At 46.9% G+C, this 12,364-nt stretch overlaps 8 non-coding genes across 8 annotated transcripts; all 8 read left to right on the top strand.

The window, feature by feature from the left end:
* The first annotated feature begins 352 nt into the window (after positions 1 to 352).
* On the top strand, positions 353 to 543 carry LOC141208745 (U2 spliceosomal RNA). The gene has a single exon (XR_012278962.1). It is a non-coding gene; the product is annotated as a U2 spliceosomal RNA (small nuclear RNA).
* A 2,727-nt stretch (positions 544 to 3,270) lies between these two features.
* LOC141209897 (U2 spliceosomal RNA) lies at positions 3,271 to 3,461 on the top strand. Its single transcript, XR_012280085.1, has one exon. It is a non-coding gene; the product is annotated as a U2 spliceosomal RNA (small nuclear RNA).
* Positions 3,462 to 4,577: 1,116 nt separating this feature from the next.
* LOC141208744 (U2 spliceosomal RNA) lies at positions 4,578 to 4,768 on the top strand. The gene has a single exon (XR_012278961.1). It is a non-coding gene; the product is annotated as a U2 spliceosomal RNA (small nuclear RNA).
* Positions 4,769 to 5,888: 1,120 nt separating this feature from the next.
* On the top strand, positions 5,889 to 6,079 carry LOC141208743 (U2 spliceosomal RNA). The gene has a single exon (XR_012278960.1). It is a non-coding gene; the product is annotated as a U2 spliceosomal RNA (small nuclear RNA).
* A 1,122-nt stretch (positions 6,080 to 7,201) lies between these two features.
* LOC141208741 (U2 spliceosomal RNA) lies at positions 7,202 to 7,392 on the top strand. Its single transcript, XR_012278958.1, has one exon. It is a non-coding gene; the product is annotated as a U2 spliceosomal RNA (small nuclear RNA).
* Positions 7,393 to 8,513: 1,121 nt separating this feature from the next.
* Positions 8,514 to 8,704, top strand: LOC141208740 (U2 spliceosomal RNA). Its single transcript, XR_012278957.1, has one exon. It is a non-coding gene; the product is annotated as a U2 spliceosomal RNA (small nuclear RNA).
* A 1,122-nt stretch (positions 8,705 to 9,826) lies between these two features.
* Positions 9,827 to 10,017, top strand: LOC141208739 (U2 spliceosomal RNA). The gene has a single exon (XR_012278956.1). It is a non-coding gene; the product is annotated as a U2 spliceosomal RNA (small nuclear RNA).
* A 1,123-nt stretch (positions 10,018 to 11,140) lies between these two features.
* On the top strand, positions 11,141 to 11,331 carry LOC141210319 (U2 spliceosomal RNA). The gene has a single exon (XR_012280491.1). It is a non-coding gene; the product is annotated as a U2 spliceosomal RNA (small nuclear RNA).
* Positions 11,332 to 12,364: the final 1,033 nt, after the last annotated feature.

The raw sequence follows: 12,364 nt of genomic DNA, 5'->3' as shown, positions 1-12,364 counted from the left end.
CTGCTGGACAGCCAGCAGCAGCAGCAGGAGAGGTAATTAATCAGCAACCCTCCTGCTAAGGGTAGACAGCTGCTCGTTCCACCCCCCCCCCCGCCTTAATTGGTTCTCCTCCCTTCCAACGGTGTTGAGGCGGGTGGGAACAGCCGGGGGTTGAGGGTACTGTGCTAAAAGAGGTGGAGTTATGCAGATCTAAAACGCGTGGATTGCAGCAGCAGCAAGCCGAAAAGTGCAGGCATGTGAGGGATCTAGAGGTTGACAGCATGTCTTCTTAACGGGAGTCCAGGTGGCCATCTCCACAAATGGACTTTTCAGAATCCTTGGGTGGCACCGTAGTCGGAAACCAATTCTGGTTATCGCTTCTCGGCCTTTTGGCTAAGATCAAGTGTAGTATCTGTTCTTATCAGTTTAATATCTGATACGTCCCCTATCTGGGGACCATATATTAAATGGATTTTTAGAACAGGGAGATGGAAAAAGAGCTTGCTCTGTCCACTCCACGCATTGACCTGGTATTGCAGTATCTCCAGGACCGGTGCACCCCTTCTTTAATGCAGTTTCTAAAATCAGAAAGAATTGAATTCAATGCTTTTTGTTCATTTTGCTTGTTTGTCGGATTTTGGGATGGACTCTTTGGCTTTGCTTTTCTTCTCCTCATTGGATTTTTCATGTTAAAAGTTGCAGAAGCCAGATGACAAGCTCATTTTGGTTCAACTTCAGCAACTGTGCATTGCATTGCCATGTAATGTGTTATGCACACGCCCGGACAGACTGGCGTGTGCGGTTGTAGTGGTTCCACTGGACCATGAACCGGAGAGTGCCTGGAGGGGCGTGACTAAGTATCTGGCCGATCCGACCAAGATGGCACGACGGCATACGACGCCAGTGCACCAGGGAGAAACCGGGCAGAGGGACCAGGTGCTACTCCAGGTCAAACTCCGGACACGGGGGTTGACCCACACAGGGATTACTGGAACAGGCTGGTAGGCTGGCACACAGACTGGTGGGTATAGGCAGGCACGACTGGTATGCAGGCAGGGGGGGTACAGGCAAGCACAGCAAGAGTGCAGACAGGGAGGCACTAGCAGGTAGGAACACAGGCGGGATAGGACCCAGTACACACTGGGACTCAGGAATAATACAGGCAGAGGGGTACAGGCAGGGCAGGACAGGACTGCCGGAGCAGCGGGCAGAAGCAGGGCAGGACAGGACTGCCGGAGCAGCGGGCAGAAGCAGGGCAGGACAGGAATGCCGGAGCAGCGGGCAGAAGCAGGGCAGGACAGGACTGCCGGAGCAGCGGGCAGAAGCAGGGCAGGACAGGACTCTGTTCACACGGAACAGACAGGAAGGGAAAGACAGAGCCAGACACCCACAGGGTACTTGCAGTGAAGTAGCGAGTGGACCACAAACTCACAAACGGGAGTACAGAGACAACAGGCAGGAGTTAGGTACGAGTTCAGACTCTGCAGAAAAAGGAAGGGAACGGACATAGAGGCAAAACAGGTAAAGGATAGGAGAGAGTTCAGACTGGAACTGAGTGTACGGAGGAGACCGACACTGCAGCGGGATACAGGAGCGGGTCTGGGAATACTGCCCCCAGAGAGGCGGGACGAACAGGCAAGGAGTGTGTTCAGACAGGACAGACAAGATACAGGAGCGGGTCTAGGTAATCGGCCCCTAGAAGGCGGGAGGAACAGGCTAGGAGCGTGTTCAGACAGGACAGACAAGATACACAGAAAGGACTCAGTTCAGACACGGGAACAAATACCGCAAAGCAGGAGACATACAGGACTCAGTTCAGACACGGGAGCTGATAAAGCAGGAGACATACAGGACACAGTTCAGACACGGGAGCTGATACCGCAAAGCAGGAGACATACAGGACTCAGTTCAGACACGGGAACTAATACCGCAAAGCAGGAGACATACAGGACTCAGTTCAGACACGGGAGCTGATACCGCAAAGCAGGAGACATACAGGACTAAGTTCAGACAGGCCTGGAAATACAGCCTCCAGGAAAGGCAGACAAGGAAACAAAGACGGGACCTGGCACCTTCAGAGTGCAAGCACACACTGAAGGAAACACTATGCTCAGGCAGGGATAGAAGGGAGCTGCTGAGCTATATACCAAGTGTCAGACAGCAATAGGCTGAGGACGCACAAGGGGTGTGACCCACAGCAGGTACAAAAAGCAGGAAGTGATCGGGCGCCGCCCTTAAGCAGCAGAGACAGACACAAACAGACAGCATGGAGGGAAGCCAGAGAGACATTCTGGACAGGAGATCAAGTGCGCGCTCCTGCACAGTGGGAGATGGACCACTATGCAAGGACGCCGCCAGGTATGTTACATAATGTAATGTAATGCAATGCTATCTATCTAGCTCTCCCTCTATACTTCCTTTTGGATAAACAGACATATTAGGCAAGCATTTTGGAGCTTTCACCTAAATAACTACAGGTGGTGAGATAAGCTGCACAATATAATTGACCTTTCAGTATATTGTTGCACACACACCATCTATTTAGCAAATGCCCTTGTTATCAACAGCAGCCTTTTAAACTCACCTGAGCTAACAGGTATGTGAGCTGGTTACTCTGCTGCGCTTAAAATTTCTTTTTTGGTTTGCTACAATGCCTTTTCTGAAACGTTGTCTCCCTCTGCTGGAACACTGACTTCTTTCATTTAATGCCTGCAGACTATAAAAGAGAAACCAACCCAAAAAGTTTGGTTGATTAGTCTGTGGCATTCTTTTAAACTGTTGCTTATGGCGGTCTCTGTGAGCTTCTCAGTGACATTCAGCCATCCAGGTATCCCGCCTGCAGTAGACGGAATGTGGCAATGGAACGCTGGCTGCGCGTGTCATAATAGGCTCTGAGCCTTTATATACCTGCGCACAGCAGCAGCCACCTTCAGTCTGCTGCTGGACAGCCAGCAGCAGCAGCAGCAGGAGAGGTAATTAATCAGCAACCCTCCTGCTAAGGGTAGACAGCTGCTCGTTCCACCCCCCCCCCGCCTTAATTGGTTCTCCTCCCTTCCAACGGTGTTGAGGCGGGTGGGAACAGCCGGGGGTTGAGGGTACTGTGCTAAAAGAGGTGGAGTTATGCAGATCTAAAACGCGTGGATTGCAGCAGCAGCAAGCCGAAAAGTGCAGGCATGTGAGGGATCTAGAGGTTGACAGCATGTCTTCTTAACGGGAGTCCAGGTGGCCATCTCCACAAATGGACTTTTCAGAATCCTTGGGTGGCACCGTAGTCGGAAACCAATTCTGGTTATCGCTTCTCGGCCTTTTGGCTAAGATCAAGTGTAGTATCTGTTCTTATCAGTTTAATATCTGATACGTCCCCTATCTGGGGACCATATATTAAATGGATTTTTAGAACAGGGAGATGGGAAAAGAGCTTGCTCTGTCCACTCCACGCATTGACCTGGTATTGCAGTATCTCCAGGACCGGTGCACCCCTTCTTTAATGCAGTTTCTAAAATCAGAAAGAATTGAATTCAATGCTTTTTGTTCATTTTGCTTGTTTGTCGGATTTTGGGATGGACTCTTTGGCTTTGCTTTTCTTCTCCTCATTGGATTTTCATGTTAAAAGTTGCAGAAGCCAGATGACAAGCTCATTTTGGTTCAACTTCAGCAACTGTGCATTGCATTGCCATGTAATGTAATGTAATGCAATGCTATCTATCTAGCTCTCCCTCTATACTTCCTTTTGGATAAACAGACATATTAGGCAAGCATTTTGGAGCTTTCACCTAAATAACTACAGGTGGTGAGATAAGCTGCACAATATAATTGACCTTTCAGTATATTGTTGCACACACACCATCTATTTAGCAAATGCCCTTGTTATCAACAGCAGCCTTTTAAACTCACCTGAGCTAACAGGTATGTGAGCTGGTTACTCTGCTGCGCTTAAAATTTCTTTTTTGGCTTGCTACAATGCCTTTTCTGAAACGTTGTCTCCCTCTGCTGGAACACTGACTTCTTTCATTTAATGCCTGCAGACTATAAAAGAGAAACCAACCCAAAAAGTTTGGTTGATTAGTCTGTGGCATTCTTTTAAACTGTTGCTTATGGCGGTCTCTGTGAGCTTCTCAGTGACATTCAGCCATCCAGGTATCCCGCCTGCAGTAGACGGAATGTGGCAATGGAACGCTTGCTGCGCGTGTCATAATAGGCTCTGAGCCTTTATATACCTGCGCACAGCAGCAGCCACCTTCAGTCTGCTGCTGGACAGCCAGCAGCAGCAGCAGGAGAGGTAATTAATCAGCAACCCTCCTGCTAAGGGTAGACAGCTGCTCGTTCCACCCCCCCCCCGCCTTAATTGGTTCTCCTCCCTTCCAACGGTGTTGAGGCGGGTGGGAACAGCCGGGGGTTGAGGGTACTGTGCTAAAAGAGGTGGAGTTATGCAGATCTAAAACGCGTGGATTGCAGCAGCAGCAAGCCGAAAAGTGCAGGCATGTGAGGGATCTAGAGGTTGACAGCATGTCTTCTTAACGGGAGTCCAGGTGGCCATCTCCACAAATGGACTTTTCAGAATCCTTGGGTGGCACCGTAGTCGGAAACCAATTCTGGTTATCGCTTCTCGGCCTTTTGGCTAAGATCAAGTGTAGTATCTGTTCTTATCAGTTTAATATCTGATACGTCCCCTATCTGGGGACCATATATTAAATGGATTTTTAGAACAGGGAGATGGAAAAAGAGCTTGCTCTGTCCACTCCACGCATTGACCTGGTATTGCAGTATCTCCAGGACCGGTGCACCCCTTCTTTAATGCAGTTTCTAAAATCAGAAAGAATTGAATTCAATGCTTTTTGTTCATTTTGCTTGTTTGTCGGATTTTGGGATGGACTCTTTGGCTTTGCTTTTCTTCTCCTCATTGGATTTTTCATGTTAAAAGTTGCAGAAGCCAGATGACAAGCTCATTTTGGTTCAACTTCAGCAACTGTGCATTGCATTGCCATGTAATGTAATGTAATGCAATGCTATCTATCTAGCTCTCCCTCTATACTTCCTTTTGGATAAACAGACATATTAGGCAAGCATTTTGGAGCTTTCACCTAAATAACTACAGGTGGTGAGATAAGCTGCACAATATAATTGACCTTTCAGTATATTGTTGCACACACACCATCTATTTAGCAAATGCCCTTGTTATCAACAGCAGCCTTTTAAACTCACCTGAGCTAACAGGTATGTGAGCTGGTTACTCTGCTGCGCTTAAAATTTCTTTTTTGGTTTGCTACAATGCCTTTTCTGAAACGTTGTCTCCCTCTGCTGGAACACTGACTTCTTTCATTTAATGCCTGCAGACTATAAAGAGAAACCAACCCAAAAAGTTTGGTTGATTAGTCTGTGGCATTCTTTTAAACTGTTGCTTACGGCGGTCTCTGTGAGCTTCTCAGTGACATTCAGCCATCCAGGTATCCCGCCTGCAGTAGACGGAATGTGGCAATGGAACGCTGGCTGCGCGTGTCATAATAGGCTCTGAGCCTTTATATACCTGTGTACAGCAGCAGCCACCTTCAGTCTGCTGCTGGACAGCCAGCAGCAGCAGCAGCAGGAGAGGTAATTAATCAGCAACCCTCCTGCTAAGGGTAGACAGCTGCTCGTTCCACCCCCCCCCCCGCCTTAATTGGTTCTCCTCCCTTCCAACGGTGTTGAGGCGGGTGGGAACAGCCGGGGGTTGAGGGTACTGTGCTAAAAGAGGTGGAGTTATGCAGATCTAAAACGCGTGGATTGCAGCAGCAGCAAGCCGAAAAGTGCAGGCATGTGAGGGATCTAGAGGTTGACAGCATGTCTTCTTAACGGGAGTCCAGGTGGCCATCTCCACAAATGGACTTTTCAGAATCCTTGGGTGGCACCGTAGTCGGAAACCAATTCTGGTTATCGCTTCTCGGCCTTTTGGCTAAGATCAAGTGTAGTATCTGTTCTTATCAGTTTAATATCTGATACGTCCCCTATCTGGGGACCATATATTAAATGGATTTTTAGAACAGGGAGATGGAAAAAGAGCTTGCTCTGTCCACTCCACGCATTGACCTGGTATTGCAGTATCTCCAGGACCGGTGCACCCCTTCTTTAATGCAGTTTCTAAAATCAGAAAGAATTGAATTCAATGCTTTTTGTTCATTTTGCTTGTTTGTCGGATTTTGGGATGGACTCTTTGGCTTTGCTTTTCTTCTCCTCATTGGATTTTTCATGTTAAAAGTTGCAGAAGCCAGATGACAAGCTCATTTTGGTTCAACTTCAGCAACTGTGCATTGCATTGCCATGTAATGTAATGTAATGCAATGCTATCTATCTAGCTCTCCCTCTATACTTCCTTTTGGATAAACAGACATATTAGGCAAGCATTTTGGAGCTTTCACCTAAATAACTACAGGTGGTGAGATAAGCTGCACAATATAATTGACCTTTCAGTATATTGTTGCACACACACCATCTATTTAGCAAATGCCCTTGTTATCAACAGCAGCCTTTTAAACTCACCTGAGCTAACAGGTATGTGAGCTGGTTACTCTGCTGCGCTTAAAATTTCTTTTTTGGTTTGCTACAATGCCTTTTCTGAAACGTTGTCTCCCTCTGCTGGAACACTGACTTCTTTCATTTAATGCCTGCAGACTATAAAAGAGAAACCAACCCAAAAAGTTTGGTTGATTAGTCTGTGGCATTCTTTTAAACTGTTGCTTATGGCGGTCTCTGTGAGCTTCTCAGTGACATTCAGCCATCCAGGTATCCCGCCTGCAGTAGACGGAATGTGGCAATGGAACGCTGGCTGCGCGTGTCATAATAGGCTCTGAGCCTTTATATACCTGCGCACAGCAGCAGCCACCTTCAGTCTGCTGCTGGACAGCCAGCAGCAGCAGCAGCAGGAGAGGTAATTAATCAGCAACCCTCCTGCTAAGGGTAGACAGCTGCTCGTTCCACCCCCCCCCCCCGCCTTAATTGGTTCTCCTCCCTTCCAACGGTGTTGAGGCGGGTGGGAACAGCCGGGGGTTGAGGGTACTGTGCTAAAAGAGGTGGAGTTATGCAGATCTAAAACGCGTGGATTGCAGCAGCAGCAAGCCGAAAAGTGCAGGCATGTGAGGGATCTAGAGGTTGACAGCATGTCTTCTTAACGGGAGTCCAGGTGGCCATCTCCACAAATGGACTTTTCAGAATCCTTGGGTGGCACCGTAGTCGGAAACCAATTCTGGTTATCGCTTCTCGGCCTTTTGGCTAAGATCAAGTGTAGTATCTGTTCTTATCAGTTTAATATCTGATACGTCCCCTATCTGGGGACCATATATTAAATGGATTTTTAGAACAGGGAGATGGAAAAAGAGCTTGCTCTGTCCACTCCACGCATTGACCTGGTATTGCAGTATCTCCAGGACCGGTGCACCCCTTCTTTAATGCAGTTTCTAAAATCAGAAAGAATTGAATTCAATGCTTTTTGTTCATTTTGCTTGTTTGTCGGATTTTGGGATGGACTCTTTGGCTTTGCTTTTCTTCTCCTCATTGGATTTTTCATGTTAAAAGTTGCAGAAGCCAGATGACAAGCTCATTTTGGTTCAACTTCAGCAACTGTGCATTGCATTGCCATGTTATGTAATGTAATGCAATGCTATCTATCTAGCTCTCCCTCTATACTTCCTTTTGGATAAACAGACATATTAGGCAAGCATTTTGGAGCTTTCACCTAAATAACTACAGGTGGTGAGATAAGCTGCACAATATAATTGACCTTTCAGTATATTGTTGCACACACACCATCTATTTAGCAAATGCCCTTGTTATCAACAGCAGCCTTTTAAACTCACCTGAGCTAACAGGTATGTGAGCTGGTTACTCTGCTGCGCTTAAAATTTCTTTTTTGGTTTGCTACAATGCCTTTTCTGAAACGTTGTCTCCCTCTGCTGGAACACTGACTTCTTTCATTTAATGCCTGCAGACTATAAAAGAGAAACCAACCCAAAAAGTTTGGTTGATTAGTCTGTGGCATTCTTTTAAACTGTTGCTTATGGCGGTCTCTGTGAGCTTCTCAGTGACATTCAGCCATCCAGGTATCCCGCCTGCAGTAGACGGAATGTGGCAATGGAACGCTGGCTGCGCGTGTCATAATAGGCTCTGAGCCTTTATATACCTGCGCACAGCAGCAGCCACCTTCAGTCTGCTGCTGGACAGCCAGCAGCAGCAGCAGCAGGAGAGGTAATTAATCAGCAACCCTCCTGCTAAGGGTAGACAGCTGCTCGTTCCACCCCCCCCCCCGCCTTAATTGGTTCTCCTCCCTTCCAACGGTGTTGAGGCGGGTGGGAACAGCCGGGGGTTGAGGGTACTGTGCTAAAAGAGGTGGAGTTATGCAGATCTAAAACGCGTGGATTGCAGCAGCAGCAAGCCGAAAAGTGCAGGCATGTGAGGGATCTAGAGGTTGACAGCATGTCTTCTTAACGGGAGTCCAGGTGGCCATCTCCACAAATGGACTTTTCAGAATCCTTGGGTGGCACCGTAGTCGGAAACCAATTCTGGTTATCGCTTCTCGGCCTTTTGGCTAAGATCAAGTGTAGTATCTGTTCTTATCAGTTTAATATCTGATACGTCCCCTATCTGGGGACCATATATTAAATGGATTTTTAGAACAGGGAGATGGAAAAAGAGCTTGCTCTGTCCACTCCACGCATTGACCTGGTATTGCAGTATCTCCAGGACCGGTGCACCCCTTCTTTAATGCAGTTTCTAAAATCAGAAAGAATTGAATTCAATGCTTTTTGTTCATTTTGCTTGTTTGTCGGATTTTGGGATGGACTCTTTGGCTTTGCTTTTCTTCTCCTCATTGGATTTTTCATGTTAAAAGTTGCAGAAGCCAGATGACAAGCTCATTTTGGTTCAACTTCAGCAACTGTGCATTGCATTGCCATGTAATGTAATGTAATGCAATGCTATCTATCTAGCTCTCCCTCTATACTTCCTTTTGGATAAACAGACATATTAGGCAAGCATTTTGGAGCTTTCACCTAAATAACTACAGGTGGTGAGATAAGCTGCACAATATAATTGACCTTTCAGTATATTGTTGCACACACACCATCTATTTAGCAAATGCCCTTGTTATCAACAGCAGCCTTTTAAACTCACCTGAGCTAACAGGTATGTGAGCTGGTTACTCTGCTGCGCTTAAAATTTCTTTTTTGGTTTGCTACAATGCCTTTTCTGAAACGTTGTCTCCCTCTGCTGGAACACTGACTTCTTTCATTTAATGCCTGCAGACTATAAAAGAGAAACCAACCCAAAAAGTTTGGTTGATTAGTCTGTGGCATTCTTTTAAACTGTTGCTTATGGCGGTCTCTGTGAGCTTCACAGTGACATTCAGCCATCCAGGTATCCCGCCTGCAGTAGACGGAATGTGGCAATGGAACGCTGGCTGCGCGTGTCATAATAGGCTCTGAGCCTTTATATACCTGCGCACAGCAGCAGCCACCTTCAGTCTGCTGCTGGACAGCCAGCAGCAGCAGCAGCAGGAGAGGTAATTAATCAGCAACCCTCCTGCTAAGGGTAGACAGCTGCTCGTTCCACCCCCCCCCCCCGCCTTAATTGGTTCTCCTCCCTTCCAACGGTGTTGAGGCGGGTGGGAACAGCCGGGGGTTGAGGGTACTGTGCTAAAAGAGGTGGAGTTATGCAGATCTAAAACGCGTGGATTGCAGCAGCAGCAAGCCGTAAAGTGCAGGCATGTGAGGGATCTAGAGGTTGACAGCATGTCTTCTTAACGGGAGTCCAGGTGGCCATCTCCACAAATGGACTTTTCAGAATCCTTGGGTGGCACCGTAGTCGGAAACCAATTCTGGTTATCGCTTCTCGGCCTTTTGGCTAAGATCAAGTGTAGTATCTGTTCTTATCAGTTTAATATCTGATACGTCCCCTATCTGGGGACCATATATTAAATGGATTTTTAGAACAGGGAGATGGAAAAAGAGCTTGCTCTGTCCACTCCACGCATTGACCTGGTATTGCAGTATCTCCAGGACCGGTGCACCCCTTCTTTAATGCAGTTTCTAAAATCAGAAAGAATTGAATTCAATGCTTTTTGTTCATTTTGCTTGTTTGTCGGATTTTGGGATGGACTCTTTGGCTTTGCTTTTCTTCTCCTCATTGGATTTTTCATGTTAAAAGTTGCAGAAGCCAGATGACAAGCTCATTTTGGTTCAACTTCAGCAACTGTGCATTGCATTGCCATGTAATGTAATGTAATGCAATGCTATCTATCTAGCTCTCCCTCTATACTTCCTTTTGGATAAACAGACATATTAGGCAAGCATTTTGGAGCTTTCACCTAAATAACTACAGGTGGTGAGATAAGCTGCACAATATAATTGACCTTTCAGTATATTGTTGCACACACACCATCTATTTAGCAAATGCCCTTGTTATCAACAGCAGCCTTTTAAACTCACCTGAGCTAACAGGTATGTGAGCTGGTTACTCTGCTGCGCTTAAAATTTCTTTTTTGGTTTGCTACAATGCCTTTTCTGAAACGTTGTCTCCCTCTGCTGGAACACTGACTTCTTTCATTTAATGCCTGCAGACTATAAAAGAGAAACCAACCCAAAAAGTTTGGTTGATTAGTCTGTGGCATTCTTTTAAACTGTTGCTTATGGCGGTCTCTGTGAGCTTCTCAGTGACATTCAGCCATCCAGGTATCCCGCCTGCAGTAGACGGAATGTGGCAATGGAACGCTGGCTGCGCGTGTCATAATAGGCTCTGAGCCTTTATATACCTGCGCACAGCAGCAGCCACCTTCAGTCTGCTGCTGGACAGCCAGCAGCAGCAGCAGCAGGAGAGGTAATTAATCAGCAACCCTCCTGCTAAGGGTAGACAGCTGCTCGTTCCACCCCCCCCCCCCCGCCTTAATTGGTTCTCCTCCCTTCCAACGGTGTTGAGGCGGGTGGGAACAGCCGGGGGTTGAGGGTACTGTGCTAAAAGAGGTGGAGTTATGCAGATCTAAAACGCGTGGATTGCAGCAGCAGCAAGCCGAAAAGTGCAGGCATGTGAGGGATCTAGAGGTTGACAGCATGTCTTCTTAACGGGAGTCCAGGTGGCCATCTCCACAAATGGACTTTTCAGATTCCTTGGGTGGCACCGTAGTCGGAAACCAATTCTGGTTATCGCTTCTCGGCCTTTTGGCTAAGATCAAGTGTAGTATCTGTTCTTATCAGTTTAATATCTGATACGTCCCCTATCTGGAGACCATATATTAAATGGATTTTTAGAACAGGGAGATGGAAAAAGAGCTTGCTCTGTCCACTCCACGCATTGACCTGGTATTGCAGTATCTCCAGGACCGGTGCACCCCTTCTTTAATGCAGTTTCTAAAATCAGAAAGAATTGAATTCAATGCTTTTTGTTCATTTTGCTTGTTTGTCGGATTTTGGGATGGACTCTTTGGCTTTGCTTTTCTTCTCCTCATTGGATTTTTCATGTTAAAAGTTGCAGAAGCCAGATGACAAGCTCATTTTGGTTCAACTTCAGCAACTGTGCATTGCATTGCCATGTAATGTAATGTAATGCAATGCTATCTATCTAGCTCTCCCTCTATACTTCCTTTTGGATAAACAGACATATTAGGCAAGCATTTTGGAGCTTTCACCTAAATAACTACAGGTGGTGAGATAAGCTGCACAATATAATTGACCTTTCAGTATATTGTTGCACACACACCATCTATTTAGCAAATGCCCTTGTTATCAACAGCAGCCTTTTAAACTCACCTGAGCTAACAGGTATGTGAGCTGGTTACTCTGCTGCGCTTAAAATTTCTTTTTTGGTTTGCTACAATGCCTTTTCTGAAACGTTGTCTCCCTCTGCTGGAACACTGACTTCTTTCATTTAATGCCTGCAGACTATAAAAGAGAAACCAACCCAAAAAGTTTGGTTGATTAGTCTGTGGCATTCTTTTAAACTGTTGCTTATGGCGGTCTCTGTGAGCTTCTCAGTGACATTCAGCCATCCAGGTATCCCGCCTGCAGTAGACGGAATGTGGCAATGGAACGCTGGCTGCGCGTGTCATAATAGGCTCTGAGCCTTTATATACCTGCGCACAGCAGCAGCCACCTTCAGTCTGCTGCTGGACAGCCAGCAGCAGCAGCAGCAGGAGAGGTAATTAATCAGCAACCCTCCTGCTAAGGGTAGACAGCTGCTCGTTCCACCCCCCCCCCCCCCGCCTTAATTGGTTCTCCTCCCTTCCAACGGTGTTGAGGCGGGTGGGAACAGCCGGGGGTTGAGGGTACTGTGCTAAAAGAGGTGGAGTTATGCAGATCTAAAACGCGTGGATTGCAGCAGCAGCAAGCCGAAAAGTGCAGGCATGTGAGGGATCTAGAGGTTGACAGCA

The sequence above is a fragment of the Phyllobates terribilis genome, unplaced genomic scaffold (genome assembly GCF_046119375.1).
Source record: "Phyllobates terribilis strain yellow unplaced genomic scaffold, ASM4611937v1 Scaffold_169__1_contigs__length_4117513, whole genome shotgun sequence".
In the NCBI taxonomy this organism is placed as follows: domain Eukaryota; kingdom Metazoa; phylum Chordata; class Amphibia; order Anura; family Dendrobatidae; genus Phyllobates; species Phyllobates terribilis.
This window is presented reverse-complemented; position numbering and strand designations above follow the sequence as displayed.